We start from the raw sequence: 18,289 nt of genomic DNA on the forward strand, positions 1-18,289 counted from the left end.
GCATGAAAGTAATCTTGTTAAAAGCAGTCGTAATAACTTTGCTTTACGCTCATTGTCGTCTCCTTCGGCCGTTCCTCGAAGCTCAACATGTTAATTCCAGACCATCATCCTACGGGCTCCGGCGCCGCTCATAATGTGTTCTAATGTTTATTATGATTTTTTTGTCACTAGGTACCTGCGGGAAAGCGTATGTCCTGAGCAAGCAAGCAAGCACCGTGTAATCCGTGACGTTGCAAACAAGCGTGGGTAGTATTATAGTGCACAGTCAGTGCGCTATCTCCCGAGCAAGATCGCAAGGTCCCCGGAGAATGGGTCACAATCGTTCGTTGGTGGCAGGAGCCTGATGAAAGTTAGATTACATTTGAATAAATTATTTCTTCTGTCGAGTTTTTCACTTTGGCTTGCTGCATGAACAACCGCAGCAGCACCAGCCAGTATCAACAGCCAGCACACAGCTCCAGAGACAAACGTCCATCCACAACCACAGAAAGCATACACGCTGCTCCTCGTTGCGCTGGCTATGCTCGATGTCAGGTGTGTGTGTTGTGTTGTGCATGCATGTGATGTTAGTTGCGGGATTGTACCGCCAAACCAACTGAACCACTACCGCACCCGGACCGGGAAGAGTTGTCTGCTCCTCTGGACGAGATGGTGAATTGCTCAGTCTTGACTAATGTACTCAAGGAATAATGAATGCACTACCCGCAGAGTGGTTTTGGTTGGTTACATATAATCAACCTGAGTTTGAAAGAAGTAAAAGGCTAAATCGTGCGTTATTTATGTAATTTGTTGCATTATGGAAAATAATGTAATTAATATTCAGCAAAGCGCCCCACAACACGTGAAGAATGGTTATTTGCAAAAGCCTCTCTTCAAAGTTACTTCACTGTTTTTTTTTAAACTTCGTGACAGCTTGAATATAATTTACAGTTTGTGTGGAAGGCATTCGTGAATCCAGTGTTTGCTTCTTTGAGTAAAAATGAAATGGTAAACTCGCGTGCCATGCCTCGAACATGTGTGCTTGTCAACAACGCAATCATTGCTACACTCATCTCTGATCTAACCACTAGAGATGTTTGTGCTATCACAATCGATGTATCTATTGGAAATCTCAGCAGGAAATACGTCAATTGTTCTGTTTTACACCGCATGATGAACCATCCCCTACGGATGCTTTCAAACCAGTCATCACATACTGCACTTCTGGCGAAAGGCTTCCGCTAATCGTTGGCAGCGATGCTAATGGTTTCCATATCATCTGAGGTAGCTCAGACATTAATTCGAGAGGCTCCAGTTTGATGGAGTACCGTAAACCGGGGTCAAATTGATCAGCGGGGTGAAATTGATCATTCGGGAACTACATTGTAATTCCTTACTAGGAACTCTTAAGCGTCGTAATGATCTTAAACTTTTTACGTTATCTGGTTCTTAGATGTCTAGAGAAGAGTGTAGAATATTATTTTTTTAGAAAAAAGTTAGTTTTGCCTTATTTTTTAGGCATTTGCAATGTATTACTCATTTAGGTGAAATCGTGACTACTAAACAATCGTTTGCTAATAGGACTTCCCGTAAATTCTCTGTTTTAACATTTTTGTGGAGTCTTGGTTGGAAAGTTATGTAGCTAATAAGAACATGAAATAGTTATAAAAAAGTTCAATTTATGTTGAAATAGTCATTTATTGTGACAGAAATAACTTATTTCAAATTAAATTGCCTACCTGTAGGCGTTTAAGGGCAAATTTCAAAATTTAATTTTGCATTTAATGTAATAAATTCACTAGTTGTAAGATTTTAAACGCGTTATTCGGTTTTAGAAGGGCAAAATTAAGCGGACAAGGAAATTTTCCTTTCCAACCGATGCTTAATTGTATACTGATCAATTTCGCCCCAAAGTGGCATTTCCAATTTTTTGATATTTGGAGTTTGTTTAACTTAAAGTTTAAATTTGTTGAACAAAATTCTGTCACGTGGTTCCATGGAGATCCACTGGGTACTGATTTTACAGAAATTCTTTTGGCAATATTTGGAATTCCACTAATGTTATCCGCAAAAGTTGTTTTAAAGTGATCAATTTGACCCCGGATTACGGTACTTAAGTAGTACAGATCTTGCATTACTTAACAAAGGCAACAACCCAACCTTCATGGTATCTGCTAGAGAGGAAGTGTTAGATATAACGCTTTGCTCTAGTAGAATTGGTCACGAGCTGACCATTTAGCATGTGTCAGATGAAGAATCTTTATCTGACCATCGCTTTTTGTTTGAATATTCAAATGTTACTTCGCAAACATTGCGTTTCTGGAATCAACAAACTGGGATATTTTTTTACTGATTTGGTTGCGGTCAAATTTCATGGATACTCACCATCCCTTGACACTCCAAGTGATTTAGATGATGCCGTTGATACTACAACGACCTTCATCATGGAAGCTTTTGAAGAAGCATGCCCTCTACGGTCTGTGAAAATCACAAGAGGATTCCCTTGGTGGAACTCTGATCTGGCGAAACTCAGGAAACAATGTAGACGTTCGGCTGGTTCGGAGGCTTTCAGGTCGGCTCACAAGGCCTACAGGAAAGCTCTCCGGTCTGCTGAACGATCCGGCTGGAAAAAAACCTTTGTATAAATGTTTCCAGTTTGAATGAAGTCAGTCGGTTAAATAAAATCCTTGCGAAATCATAGGGATTTCCGACTGAATGAACTTAGTTTGCCAAATGGCGATCTGATTTCATCTGATGAGGAAGTTCTGGAATGCTTATGACACTTCCCTGGATGTGTCGATATTACATCTTCGGATGAACCTGATGTCTTTTCTTGTAGTTATGATTCCCTGGCTTCGGCTCGGAGTATTGTAACTATAGAATCGATCCTTTCAAATTTCCTGGGGCAGATGGGATTTTTCCTATTTTGCTTCAAAAGGGATTTGATTATTTTAAACATGTTTTGAAAAAAATACTTGCTTACAGTTTTGCTACATTCCCAAATCTTGGCGGGATATTACTGTGAAGTTCATTCCGAAAGTGGGTCGTGCGTCGTATGAAGAAGCAAAGAATTTCAGACCTATCAGTTTGACCTCTTTTCTTCTGAAATGCTTAGAACGCATTGTGGATCATCACATCCGTGATGTTCATCTGGCCAACGTGCCTCTTCATGTGAACCAACATGCCTACCAATCTGGTAAGTCCACTGTAACTCTTTTACACAAGGTTGTTTACCGACATCGAGAAAGCATTCGCTCAAAAGCTCAAAATGAGGCCATCCACAAAGGACTCGTACTCGGTTTACTAGAGGAAACTCCTTTGAACCGCAGATCAACACACACCTCGTTGTTTGGTGGATTGGGATAAAGTTGTACTTGCTCAAAGTGATCTTACAGTTGCTTGTGATATTTCATATAGGACATTTTCCACGAAATTCCCTTCCCGGGAAGATATCTGGAGAGAAGTATTTTAGATGGTATCGTATGTAACACTGATATCTCTCTTCAGCTAGTGCTGCTGGCCCTTCTCGTGAGCTAAGGCAACATCAGTCTTACTCACTAGGTAGACACTGCGCCGTTTTCAAGGCCGAAATTTTTGCGGAGTGCAATCAGCTCTCCACCAACACGTAATGGGCAAAGTATTATACTTTTGTTAAGATAACCAGGCTGTTGAAGCATTTGCTTCGGCCAACTCTAGGTCAAAATTAGCTATCACTTGTCGAGCTCAAATTGAGGAGCTGAATTCAGCAACTTGTATGGGTACCTGGCCATTCTTCCATCGCTGGAAATGAAATGGCTGATGAGGTAGCTTGCACAGGAGCATCAAATGACCATGGGCGTAGACAGAAGGGGGCAGGATGGCCGTGCCCCCCCCCCCTCCCCCCTGGCCGTCAGTTTTTTTTTATTCGAAGCAACTCAAAGACTACACCGTTCAACACTAAATTTTGTTACAGGATGAGAATAGGGGTTTGGGACCCTAAAATTGTCATAGTGAAAGAATTGTTGAAAAATATTGAACCGGGCCTTCACAGTTCGAAACCGAAGTTTGTATGGAAAACTTGGGGTGTTATGTGCATTAGAACGCGCTGTGCATATATTTAGGCGTTAGACAATAACGAAACTAACCCAAATACCAAAAACGCCTAAAAATATGCAGAATTCTACCAAATAACACGCTTGGTTGAATGGTTAAATTTTGTGATGTTTATTCATGATATACAAGATCAATATGCCAAATTTTCCAGATGCCGGATCCGGTTCTGGTAAGGAAAAAGAAGGACTTTTTAAGACCATACGCTGCTATAAAGTGTAGTAGCACATAATTCACGAATTGTTACTAGTATTCAATTCAAATAAACGTCATGCTGAGAATAAAATACCTGAGATTTCGTTATGAATTCTTTCAAGAACACCTTCAGAAATTCTTTCAGGTATTTCTTCAGGAACTTCTCCAGGAATTCTTTCAGGAATTCCACAAGGGACTTCTTCGGGAATATCTTCGTGAATTCTTCCTTTGGCATCTTGCAGGGTTCCGATAGTGATTGTTTCCGGGTTTGTTCAAAGAAATTCTGCATGAATTCCTCCCACGATTTCTTCAGAATTTTTTACAGATACTTCTTCAAGGATGCATCAATGAAATCCTCCAGGACTTTTTCATGGATCATGGATTGCTCCAGAGATTTTTTCAAGAATTCCTCTCGAGGTTTCACCAGATATTCCTAAGGAAATTTCTCCTGCGATATCTATAGAGGTTCCTCCAGTGCTTTTTTCGAGGATTCCTCCAAGATTTTCTCCAGGGATCCCCAAAGGAATATCAACAGAGATCATTTTATGTATTTCTGCAAGTGTTCCTTCAGAGATTTCTCAGGATTTTTCCAATAATTTATCAAACAATTCCACTAGAGATTGCTCTAATAAATCAATCTAGAGTAATTTGAAGTATTTCAGTAAGAATATCTACTAGAAACCCTTTCAGAAAATTGATCAAGAGATAATCTAAAAATAAATCTAGGAATTCCTTAAAACATTGTACACAACATTCTTTTGGGAGTCCATCCAAAGATTCCAACAATAATTCGTCCAAAATTTATTGCAGACATGGATTCCTTAATATATTTTTTTCTAGGTATTTCCACCGGCATTCTTTCAGGAACTTGTTATGAAAGCTTTTCTGGGATTTACTATGGAATTCCCTGTGGGATTTCTTAAGGAAATCCTTAAGGTTTTCCTCCAAGAATTCCTCCAAGGATTCACCCGAGAATTTTAAAAATCCCTCAAGGATTCCCCCAGGAACTTATTAAAATTCCTTCAGGAATTCCTCTTGGAAATCTTTCAGGAACTCCTCCAAAAACTAGACCAGGGACTATTTAGGGATTCCCTTAAGAATGCCTCTTGGATTCTTCCTGGGGTTTCTTCAGGAACTGCTACAGGGATTTCTCAAGAAGTTCCTCCACAAACTCTTCTCCAAGAATTCCATCTGCGATTTTTTCAGGATATGTTCCTAATATTCCTCCAGGAATTCTTCAAGGTAGCCCTCCACGAATTTCTTCAAGGATTCCTCCAGGAATCATTCAAGGAATTCATCTGGAAATTGCTGCCGGGGTTCTTCTGAAAATTCCTCCAGGGATTCCTACAGAAATGCCTCTAGAGATTCCTCCAGGAATTCTTCTAGAGATTCCTCTAGGAGTTTCTCCAGGGAATCTCTACAGGCATTCCTTTAGGATATCCTCCAAGAATTCCTCCAGGACTTTACTCGGCAATTACGTCTGTGATTCTTTCTGGAACAACATACTTTAAAAATTCCTCTAAAGATTCCCTATGGAACTTTTCTTAGGATTCCTTCAAGAAATTGAAATTGCTACCGGGATTCCTTCTGGAGTTTCTTCAGGAATTCCTTCAGGAATTTCTTCAGGAACTGCTACAGGCATTCCTCCACGAACTCTTCCAAGGATTCCTTAAGAATTTCACCAATAATTCTACCTGAGATTTCTTCAAGAATTATTACTACGAATTCCTTGGTAGATTCCTCTAGAAATTTCTGTAGGAATTCCTCCAGGAATCCCTCTGAGAATTCCTGCAGGGATTTCTCTAAAAAATCCTCCAGAGCTTCCTCCAAAAATTCCGCCAGAAATTACTCGCGGAATTCCTCTAGAGATTACCTTAGGATATCCTCCAGTTATCCTTCTAAGAATTCCTACAGGAATTCTTTCAGGGATTCCTCCATGCATTCCTTCAGGACTTCCTCCAGATTCCGTCAGAAGTTGCTTCAGGGATATACCACCAGAAATATATCCAGGAATTCTTCAAGGGATTCCTCCAATATATTTTCCAGAGACTCCTACAGGAATTCCTCCAAATATTTCTGAAGGAATTACTTCAGGGATTCCTCTAAGGATTCCACCAGCAATTTTCCTAGGCATTATTTAATTAATGAATCCAGTAATTCTGCCAAGAATTCCTCCTCGGATTCTTGGACTTATGAAGTTTTCTCCAGGAATTCTCCTAGAGATTCCTCCAGTAATTCTTCCAGATATTTCTTCAGGAAATGCTCCTCTAGGAATTCCTTCAGGAATTCCCCAGGAGTTTCTCCTGGGATTGATTCAGGAATTCTTCCTGCGATTCCTCCAGGAATTCATGCAAGCATTTCTCCAAAATTTCCACGGATTCCTCGAGGAATTCCTCCAGAAATTACCCCAGGAATGTCTTCAGGGATTCCTCCAGGAATTTCACCAGGAATTAATCTGGAAATTCCTTCATAAATTCTGTCAGCAATTCATCCAGTAATTTTTCCAAGAAACTTCTCCAGGATTTTCTCTAGGAATACCTTCTACCAGAAATTTCTCTAAAAATTCCTCCATGAACTTCTTCAGGAATTTTTCCAGGGATTTCTCCACGAATTTCTCCAAAGATTCCCACAGGGATTCATTTTGAAATTCTTTGGAGGATTTCTCTAGTAATTCCTCCAAAAATTCCTCTTGAAATTCCTTCAGGAATTTGTCAATGGATTTCTTTCAGGAATTTCTCCTAGAGTTTCATCCAGTAATTCCTCCAGTAATTGTTTCAAGAATTCCTATAGAGATGCCTCCAGGAATATCTTAACGAATTCCTATAGCACAGGAGTACCTCCAGGAATTCCTCCAGCCATTCCTCCAGGATTTTATCCAGGAATTTCTCCAGGAATTGCTTCTGAACGTCCTTCAGAAATCATGTCGGAAATTTCTCCAGGTATTTCTCCTGGAAATCCTCTAGGAATTTCGTCAGAAATTCTTCCACGCAATTCTCCAAAAATACCTTCAGGATTTTTACAGGAATTTCTCTAGAGAATTCCTTCAGGAATTCCTTCAATGATTCGTCCAGGGATTTCTCCACGAATTTCTACAAGGATTTTCGCAGGGATTCCTCCAGGGAATCCTTTGAAGATTCCTCCAAGGAATCCTTTGAAGATTCCTCCAAAAAATCCTGCAGAAATTCCTTTAAGAATTCTTCCAGAGAATCCTCTGGAGATTTCTTAAGAAATTCTTCCAGGAAATTCTCCAGGAATACCTTCAGGATTTTTTTGGGATTCTTCCAGGTATTGCTTTAGAGATTCCTCCAGGGATTTCACCACAAATTTCTTCAGGGATTCCCAGAGGGATTTCTTCAGAAATTCATTCGAGGATGTCTCCAGGAATTCCTCCAAGAATCCTCTAGAAATTCCTCCAGATATTTCTCAAGGTTTTTTTTTCAGAAATAGAAAAATAATTGAAATAGAAACAAAAAACCTCTCAGAATTTCTCTAGAGATTACGCCAGAAATACCATTCAGTATATTTTTTTCAAGAATTTTTCTAGAGATTCCTTCAGGAATTCCTACAGGGATTCCTATAACAATTCCCACAGGAATACCTCTAAGAATTCCTCCAGGCATTCTTCCAGGATTTTACCCAGGAATTTCTGTAGGAACTCCTTCAGGAATTTCTCATGGATTTACCCCAGGCATTTCTACAAGAATTGCTCCTGGACATCGTTCAGAAATTATGTCAGCAGGAAATTCAGCCAGGAAATTCTTTAAGGATTTCTTCAGAGATTGTTCAGTTATTTCTCCAGCAATTCCGCCTGATATTCCTCCAGAAATTGCCTCAGGAATACCTCCAGGAGTTTTTCCGAGAATTTCTCCAGGTATATTCCCAGAGATTGCTCCAGGAAATCCTACAGAATTTCCTTCAAGTATTTTTCCGAAAAATCCCCCTGGAACTTCTCGATTTTTTTTTCAGAAATTTCTTAAGGAATTTCTCCCAGAATTCCTCTGGAGATTTCTTCAGGAATTTTTCAGATATTCTTCCAGAAATTACTCCAATAATTCATCCTGGAATTTCTCCAGGAATTCCTGCTGGGTCTTATCCAAGAATTGGTCCAGAAATTCCTCCAGGAATGACACTCCGTTTTTTTTTTCAGAAGTTCCTTCAGGTTTCCTCCCGGTTTCTCTCTAAAGATTTTTCCAGGAATTGCTTCAGGGATTTCACCATGAATTCCTCCAAGGTTTATTTAAGATTTTTTTTCTAAGATTTCCTCTAGCAATCCCTCAAGAGATTTCTTCAGAATTTATTTTAGGGGTTCCTTCCAGCACCACGTGGATTTGTGTAGAATACGCGAGTTTTTTTTAACGCATTGTAAAAAATACAACAAAAGGATTGCGGTTACCCTTCAATGCTTAATGCTTTTTGAACATAACATAATTATATTCAATTTCATCGTGTTGCTTGGAGTCATGTCATCAACTCTAGCGTGTGCAGCTTTTCCTTTTTTCTCACTCACTCTCGTTAACAAACACGAGAAAGAGAAAGATGAACGAGGGAGCCCTTGCTCTTCATTGTGTTTATTTATCAAAGAGAATGGACGAGAACAAAGAAAAGCTGCGCACGCTAGTGGCCATCAAACAAAATTGTATTGCAATGAGCCATCTCAGGGATGGCGAAGCATCTTACAAATCTGTCAAAGCATTTTTGCATCATTTTGGTCAAAGCATTGACTGGCCACTACCGACTCAGCTATCACATGGCGAATATTTAGCAAGCTGATTCATTTGTATGTGATAGCTGTGAATCCGAAAATGTCCAAATAAATAACTCGCGAAATTCGTTCGGACAAGTGCCAAAATTATTGTCATCCGTCGCGGATTCCTCCTTTTGTCACACCTTTTGTATGCTGCCATTCTACGCCCGATTGTCCCATGTTATATGGGAATCCATATGGGACAATTATGCGTATAACGGCAGTATGGGGCTTCACACATTTTTGTACGGGTCGTCACGTTGTGCAAAACAACTTCCCCCCTTTTCCCCTAAAAGCGTGACGTAATTTGTGTACACAGAAAAAAATATTCATGTAAAATTCAGCGAGAAATCATGCACATAAAGGGAATGCTAGAGTTAATGCACATTTACATGAGATGTCATGTAAAATTACGTTACAATCATGTGAATTTCCGCCAATAATCACGTAACCGATTAGAGTCCATGATGGTTTACGCGATGGTTGGCGGAAATTTACACGATGGTAATGTATTTTTGCATTATATGTCATGTGAATGTACACTAACTCTGGCATTCCCTTTATGTGCATGATTTCTCGCTGAATTTTAATTACATATTTTTTTCTGTGTACCTAAGTGACCACAAGGTTTGTTTTTCTTCACTTTCCGGACTGAGATCCCCTAGCATCGTTTGTCGTGTATATTGTGAAAAAGGCAAAGGAGTTTTGGTTTGATTGCTGTTTTTTGAAAATGATGGTTGTCAGTGGGTAGCTTAACCAACCAAGCTACTTAAGTCACCTGAGGATCCTGAGGTTCTACAGAAATTTAATATACGAGACATTAGGAAGAAAATGCGTGAAAGGGGTAACTTCACCCTTGTAGAAACAATAAGGCAAAACAGAAAAAAAAATCTGCGAAGACCCCGAAACACCTATCATAAATAATAGGAGGATCGACAATAGATCTATAAAACAACGAAACAATTGGGGAAATGTTTCCAATATTACACAATTATTCATAGCTCTGTTATACACATTTTCATATATTTCAAACATATTCATATTCAACAACGTGTAATCTGGATCGCTTGGTACAATAAGTCCTTCTTCCCCTGTAGATCCAAGAAGTACCTAGCCTAAAGAAAAATATTCTGTATTCCAAATATTTCGAAGAATCATCTCTACGGTAAATACAACGCAGTAGACCTGGCAACTATGATACATGTGTCACATCTTGCAGCATATCAAGCATCAATATTGACAAGAAAAGTAACACGATTGCTCGTACTGGCTGCGTCTGTACGAGATAAGATAAAAGTAGTTACGATTTTTTAAAGAAGCTTTGACATGACAATTCATAAATCACAGAAACACCACAGTTATTTTTTTCAAAAAAAAAAAAAGCTCAAATCATACCGATAAAAATTCAAAAAAAAAAATATGGTCGAGCTACCAAGTTTCATCAATTAAAATATGTGGTGTGACGTCATGTGATTTACAGCCACCACAAGTGCAGGACTGCCATATCGTACGATTCCTCATAACAGAAAAAGCAAGATGTTTGATGTTAAAATGCAACAATTGTTGTATGAAGTGCCAAAAAGGAGAGCGGCTCATATATACTTTGGCAAATACGCAGTCTACTTAATATTTCCGTCTGGTGGTTTGTAACTAAAAGATTGCGACTGAGTATAGAATTAGCTAATGTTAAACACACGTTTTTATTAACGTTTTAAAAGGTTGCATCAAACTTATCGCAGACTGTTGGAAGACAGCTTCCACTATGAGTGTTCAAGAGTGTTGTTCTACGCGAAGATGCAACAACTACGTTATAAATGTGTTTTACATACGTGTCTAGAATATTATAAGGAAAATACAAACGATGTAATTATTCAATAAACCTAATTATAAAAAGATGCTTAAAATCTTAAATTCAGATAAATTTCTTGCGTGAAAGGCAATATGGAGATCGAAGAGATGAACATTATTTTAGATTAAAATCCAACCTACAAGCCGTACAGCAACAAACATATAATTAAAAAAAATAGATTGCTTGAACATTCACACATTCTTGAGAAAATGATACATTTAAACGTATCAAAATTGGTACAAATCTCCAAGGGAATTATTTTTTTGTGTTCAATTTTAACTAACAGTTTTCAGTCTTATCCCTCTCCTTTCAAAATATGAGCACAGATTATTATACTGAATAAGATTTGCAATAACACCACAGAAATACACAAAATATTGCAATGATTTACAAAAGGCAAAAAAAAAAAGATGATACGGATAGAATAGAGACCACCGGTGTGCAAAAGCGACCCATCATTATTTTACTCACAAAGAAACGAACGACCGGTGCGAAAATGGGTGGATAACGAAATTAAAAGAAGTGCATGTGTAGTATGAAGCCCACGAGTGGCCTTAGTCTAATGAATGCTAACACATAAAAGGGAAGCAACAAATAATAAATGCAATTATTTAGGTTCATAGTTTTCCTATTGTTTGATGGCAAATAATACGATAATAATGCAATAACAAAAAAACTCAATTCGATTTAAGTTGCAAAATTGCAAAGAGTAAAGGTTATGAAAAACGGTATATTTAAAGGACATTGTATTAAATCGATTGTGTCCGATATCCCCTGCACGTATAATAGAGAATATCATTATAATTTAATAAACTAATTACACATACCTGCTCATTTGTGTAACGCCAATTCATAAATTAGTATAATAGAAGATACAATAATTCTGTGCGACGGAAGCTGGTCCCAATAAATTAATTACCAATTCTACGAAAAAGCTATATCACTTCGTCCTCTGCGTTACCAGAATGTTAAATTTTCAACGCTCTTGCGGGTTCAGTCAAGCTCACGTACAGATCCTATTAAAGTATCAGCCGACACGGAGAATTAAAGAGCCATCTATCATGACAACACTTTTTGCCTCTTGCAGCGTAATCCTTTCCTGCCAAAGCCAGCTTCTCATCATCATTATCATCGTCATCAGCGTCATTATTTTCCTTATGCAAAGACACACAAATTTTACGCTCAACGCTGCTGCTTTCCCCTTTGCACCGTCGACGGAGAAGAAGATAAAAAAGCTCCTTTAATTACATTTCGAAACCATCACACCGCTCCAGTAGTAAGAGGAGAACACCACGGGCACTAGATGAGAGAGCTCCCCGAAAACACAAAGTGAAAGGAAGACACGAGGACTGCTTTTTTTTCATTAAGCTCACAAATTTGCCTCATTTTTCACATGATACATACTTCTAGCACCAGCACTAAGCGCCAACTGTTGACAACTGCTCCGCCATACGTTGTTCCGCATACAGATGCTCCGAATATCACTTTAATTACATGCCCACACCTCCATCCAGTATCCAGGCGGGATCTAATCGCACAATAGCCCCGAATATATACGGTATTTTGATAGCATCACCACACTGTCAGCCAATCTAAGCCGGTTTAGGCTGAGATGTACGTACGTTTATCGACTTCACTATTCACCATCCATACATCGCCGGCCAAGACGCTTCCGCACAAACGTTATTCCTAAATGAGATTTTATATCCCATCCGATCCGAAGATCCTCCTTCAGTAACGTAATCCAATTTTCGTCATTCAATTATGTCGCCTTTATGGATGTTGTTATATCCACCCAAGAGGAAAACTGTTATTGTTATTCTGCACTGCTCTCTGCCCCCCGAATACTCAACAAACAAAACTCGCGGGCCACGATCTGCTAGGCAAAAAGAACAACACCGACGCCCGCCAATAGCTCAACCAGCGGTAACGCAACGAAGACGACGTCACGCGTTTCAGCTCCTTCAGTTGATGTATTTCGAGACACAAGATAGTCGTTGAACCGCGGCAACTGGGTCCTCCTTGCACTTGTCTCTTTTTGCCTTTCGCCCGACGACTTTGGTCTGCTTTCGCGGTTTTAATTTATTTTTAGAGACACTTTCGTCACTCACACCGCGCCATCCCCGCCGGCAAACTCTAAATTCCTCACGCGCGCACTTTGCAACCGTAATGCTTAATCTTGCGTACGAGATTATTTCGACCCCGCGCTGTCTCTATTCCACAACAAACGCGCGCGCGCTCGACAATCCGAAAATAGAGGGCACAAGACACCAACTAATCCAAACACAGCATAGAAAAGCCAACCGATCGGTTCCGGCGATAATCCTCCTAAAACCGTGGGATGACAACCGTGTGCACCGTGGAAGCACTTTCCATCGACTGACAACAAAACGACCCAGAATTCGAAATCACGGCAAACGACACGGGGATCCCCCTGCGTTCGGCACGAAGCATGGTGCATCCTCTCGTAATGTAGGGGAACAAAGCCCAAAATGCCAAGATGGGGTAAAATGGCCCAACTCATAAAATCATTGCTGGATGGGACTTGATCATTGCTATAGGTAAATGTTGTCAAGATATGTTTGCATCAAACATTCTTCTAGAAGCTAGGCCACCAAACCCACGAAAAATCCTTTGATTTCCCAATGAAAATGGGCAACTTCCGGTTTGTCGTGCTTACAATTAAGGTTTTCTGGTGATTTTATTACCAGCCAAGTGTTTCCAACGAGATTGAGGCACGCATGGAGACGCATGGTTGTTGATGTCTAAGCTTTCCATGTTAGGGGTCATTCAAATATTACGATTATCGTTTTGCGGGGAGGGGGGTAACACTCCATTTGTTGAGTATACGAAAAAAGCGGGACAGAGGGGGGAAAATGAGTTGGAAATGCCCGAAAACTGATGGACGTAATTTTTGAATGTTTTCATGAAGTGGCATCTTACCCCATGGCAGATGGTCGTTTTGCACCACTTCCGTTTTACGAATCAGTTTTTGAAATCGCTGAAAATCGATGAAAATGCAATAGTTTTGTGAATATTTTTGCTGAGGTATCGAGCAAATATTGTCTAGTTGCTGTTACCACTTTGGAAGCCTAACAAATGAGGCTAATTATCATTGAAAACGATGAAAGTTTGAAAAATGGCATTTTACCCCACTTGACCCTATGAATATCTCACGGCTTTTCAGCTGCTTTTCTCTTACCGCCAGACAACAGCAGGGAAATTCCTTCACACAACACCGAACAAAACATTGGCACTTGGTTGGGAAAACGTTCTCTACTTGAGCGGGAGAGCGGGAGACACGAGTGCTGTTCATTCTGATGTGGACATGCGTACTGAAGTAGCGATCCTGATAACGGCCGTTAGTCCACTGTTAAAGAAATGTACTCATCGTATGAAGAACTTTTTCGCAGAAATTATTTTGTTTTGTCTTTTTCTTAATTTTGACAGCGGCTCATCTATTTTTATGGCCGAAATTGTAAAAAGCCAAAATTCACATTCACTGAGAAAAATGTTGTGACAACACGCCGAAAATAGACAATAATTAATGATTCGCACATTTCATAAAAATTTTATAAAACAACCCAAATGTTGATCAAGACGTGAGTTTTGACAGAAATCTGAAAAAAATTGGAAAAAATGTGTTACGGAAAAAAACAATCTGTCGAATTGATCTAGTGTTATAGTTGCACAGACGATGTGTACATTAGTCCTACAGTGTCAGTGTGTAGGGATGTTGTGAATGAATCGCGAGGTTATGCTGCCAGATGAATCTTACGCCCATTCTCAGCTGACTGACGGATTGGCGATTGCATTCGGTGATTGATGTCCTGTTTGTGGGCGGAAAGCCTTTTCGGAACTGGGAATTGCGAAAAATAACCTCGTGCATGTGCCACAGCTTGAAAGTGGATAACGGACCGTCCATAAATCACGTGGACAGGAAAACCTTGATGTTTACCCCCTCTCTCCTTGTCATTGACAAGCTTATATATAACCTCTATGCTTCTCCGCTATTGTTCACAAAAAATATTATTTTCAACTTTTTTAGAAGACTAAAAACATTATGTAGGGCATCCTAATGCTTATCTACAGAGAAATAGACGTAACAATAGGACATAATCGATGAAGTACTAGAATTGAAGTAATGAGCTGAATTTTTGTATGGTGCGAAGGTCAATCCTCCGTTGCTGCAAGGAAATGATACAAAACGCGTGGGTATTATGATTCCTTGTCTAATTTGAAGCTGTTTGAGCAAAACTTTGAGTAACCGTCACCGGCGTAGCCACGGGGGGGGGGGGGGTAGGGTCAACCTCCCCCCCAGAGCCAAAATTTGTGGAACAGATTTTTAAAAGCGCTTTGCGACGAAAAATTTTTCGGCTGCGTCGCTATTTTCAAACTACGAATACAATTACTCATTACTGTTTATAAAATGTAAGTATCAAGTAAAAAAGGGATCATTGACCGTGGAAAACCCCTCCCAGAGACAATTTCTGGCTACGCCACTGGTAACCGTGTTGTTGTTTTCTCCATTTCTTGCAACTTAAAAAACGCAGTTACCAAAAGTTTTGCTCAAACACCATCAAATTAGGCAAGGAATCATGATACCCACGCTTTTTCCACTATTATAATACCCAAATGGTCCCAGACCCTACTTCCTGGTGTCAAAACTTCTTCGCCTCAATGCCTTCAGAGCAGTTCGTCCCCTTAATGCTAGAACTAGGTAACTCGAAAATCATAGTTTCGAGAAAAACGACTTTAAAAATTTTACAATTTTTCATGCAGTTGTTCTAAAGGTGTGGAGCCTTTAACCCTAAAAGGGATACCTTCATTGCCTCAGTTTCGTCACCTCGCTGAGTGTGTTCCATCAAAGATGAGCTCTGAAAGGAGCCTGGGGTCCAATGGACCCCAGGTATCCCTTTTAGGGTTAAAATAGTTCTCTTTTTGCATTGATTGCTTATTCAACTTCTACTCTTTCTGCTACAATAAAAAGTTTTGAACTGTTTTGGATTAAACCTTTGATAAAAACAAAAAATGGTTGAAAAATTGTCGAGTTATAGCACTCAAAATGCAACATAAATAATGGAGGAGATGTTCTGAGATACCTAGTTTTTACCACTATTGATATCATTCTTTTTGGTTTTCTTGTTGCAGTATGCAAATTTGAAAGGGTTCACATTTCGAAATTAACGTTAAATTACTGAATTTGCTAGGATGCCTGTTATATATCACTACATGACACCTCAAAATGTTCATGAAATAATCGTCTACGAACAATCACAGGTTTTAGCTAAATCAATTCAAGTAAAACATTTTAAGTTTTTAGGCCTAAAATGCAAAAACAGTAGTAGATTTTCAATCTACTAACAAAAAAATGACTAGTAACATTTCCACGTCCAAGCGTCCGATAACTTTTAACCTGTGTGGTTGGAAATAGATATGATTTTCTTAGTTACCTAGTTATAGCACTCAGTTCTTGTATTCTACACTGAGATACCTAGTTTTGAAAATGGTGAATATTTTCGTCGTCTATAATCGTATTTCATTGATCTTTGGATATATTATAAAGCTCAAAAAGCTCGATATAATAGTATATTCAACTCAAAAACGTCAAATTTTGAGTTACCTAGTTCTAGCATTAAGGGGACGATATTGCAGAAACGGAGAATTGACCTTCTCACCATACAAAAATTCAGCTCATTACTTCAATTCTAGTACTACACCAATTGTGTCATATTAAAACAAATTTCAATAAAAAGCATCGTCACGAAAACATAATCACCCAATGCTAAACGAACCATGCTTGGCCGGGCCACTACTAGGTAGCGATAGTGAGCAAACATCAAACAGGAGCAAAAACGATGCCAGCGCCGCGAGTGGTCAATCGACCACCTACTGAATATTTGAATCATCCGTTAAACAGATGGATCGATGGAAAGTGGGCGAATTATAACGATTGTTTCTCTGTTGCTCTATTGTCCAATTTATTATGTTCTATTTCTATTATATCGAAGTGATTGCATATATCGTCCCCTTAATGCTAGAACTAGGTAACTCGAAATTTGACGTTTTTGAGTTGAATATACCATTATATCGAGCTTTTCGAGCTCTATAACATATCCGAAGACCAATGAAATACGATTATCAACGACGAAAATATTCACCATTTTCAAAACTAGGTAGAACACAAGATCTGAGTGCTATAACTAGGTAACTGAGAAAATTATATCTATTTCCAACCGCACAGGTTAAAAGCTATCGGAAGCTTGGACAAGGAAAGGTTACTAGTCATTCTTTTGTTAGTAGATTGAAAATCTATTACTGTTATTCATTTTAGGCTTGAAAACTTAAAATATTTTACTTGCATTGATTTAGCTAAAAACTGTGATTGTTCGTAGACGATTATTTTATGAACATTTTGAGGTGTCATGTGGTGATATAGCAGGCATCCTAGCAAATTCAGTAATTACACGTTAATTTAAATATGTAAACTCTTTTACATACTTCAACGAGAAAACTGGAAAGAATGATATCTATACTGGTAAAAACTAGGTATCTCAGAACATCTCCTCCATCATTTATGTTGCATTTTGAGTGCTATAATTAGGTAACTCGACAATTTTTTAACCATTTATTGTTTTTATCAAAGCTTTAAACCAAAATAGTTCTTTTTTTTTTTCTTGAAGCAGAAAAAGTAGAAGCTAAATAAGCAATCAAAGCCAATAAATAATTATTTTAAAGGCTCCATACCTTTGGAACAACTGCATGAAAAATTGTAAAAATTTCAAAGCCGTTTTTCTCAAAACTATGATTTTCGAGTTACCTAGTTCTAGCATTTAGGGGACGATATGCTACTTTCACTTTCTTCATTGTCCATGGTAGAAGAATGAGCACGGTGATGTTGATGTGTGGCTCTTGTTCCTTTTCCAGTCCGATTGAGGGTCCATTACATCGTCCATTATATGGTTCCGTTTGTCGATATTCAACTCTCCCGGTCCGTTTGTTAACATCAGTCAAGTTCTAATAAAATGAACCTGATTTCTCTAAAAAAATGAAGATTTACTGTGTAGTTCCGAAAAAAAAATCTTCAATGTGGGCCCCTTACATTTGATATTTTTCAGATTTCTTTTGATCCGTATATATATGGTCTGGGACCATTTGAGCAGGGAGATCTATTTTGGGCACTTGCTGCTATAACTCAGTGAATTTTAATTCGATTGACTTGAATTTTTGATCATGGCTAGATACTGTACGTATCTGATCGTGTCCCAAGAATCAAATCAATCGGTTAAAACTTGACTGAGTTATAGCAGCAAGTGCCCAAAATATGTCCCCCAATGCAAATATCAAGGTGCAGAAAAAAGCATATTTCCCTCTGAAAAGAAAAATAAAATCTGTAATCCTCCCTCTCTAATTATCTCTTGCTTATGCTGGAA

At 38.8% G+C, this 18,289-nt stretch overlaps 1 protein-coding gene across 1 annotated transcript in view; it reads right to left on the reverse strand.

Annotated features, from left to right (window-relative positions):
* LOC115261461 (protein eva-1) overlaps nt 1-13,325 on the reverse strand; it is a 553,839-nt gene extending 540,514 nt beyond the window's left edge. The window contains exon 1 of the mRNA XM_029863136.2: nt 12,261-13,325. The gene's annotated coding sequence lies outside the window, so the exon portion shown is untranslated. The remainder of the gene's footprint in view (nt 1-12,260) is intronic.
* Between the last annotated feature and the right edge of the window lie 4,964 nt (nt 13,326-18,289).

The sequence above is a fragment of the Aedes albopictus genome, chromosome 3 (assembly GCF_035046485.1).
Source record: "Aedes albopictus strain Foshan chromosome 3, AalbF5, whole genome shotgun sequence".
NCBI classification, from domain to species: Eukaryota; Metazoa; Arthropoda; class Insecta; order Diptera; family Culicidae; genus Aedes; species Aedes albopictus.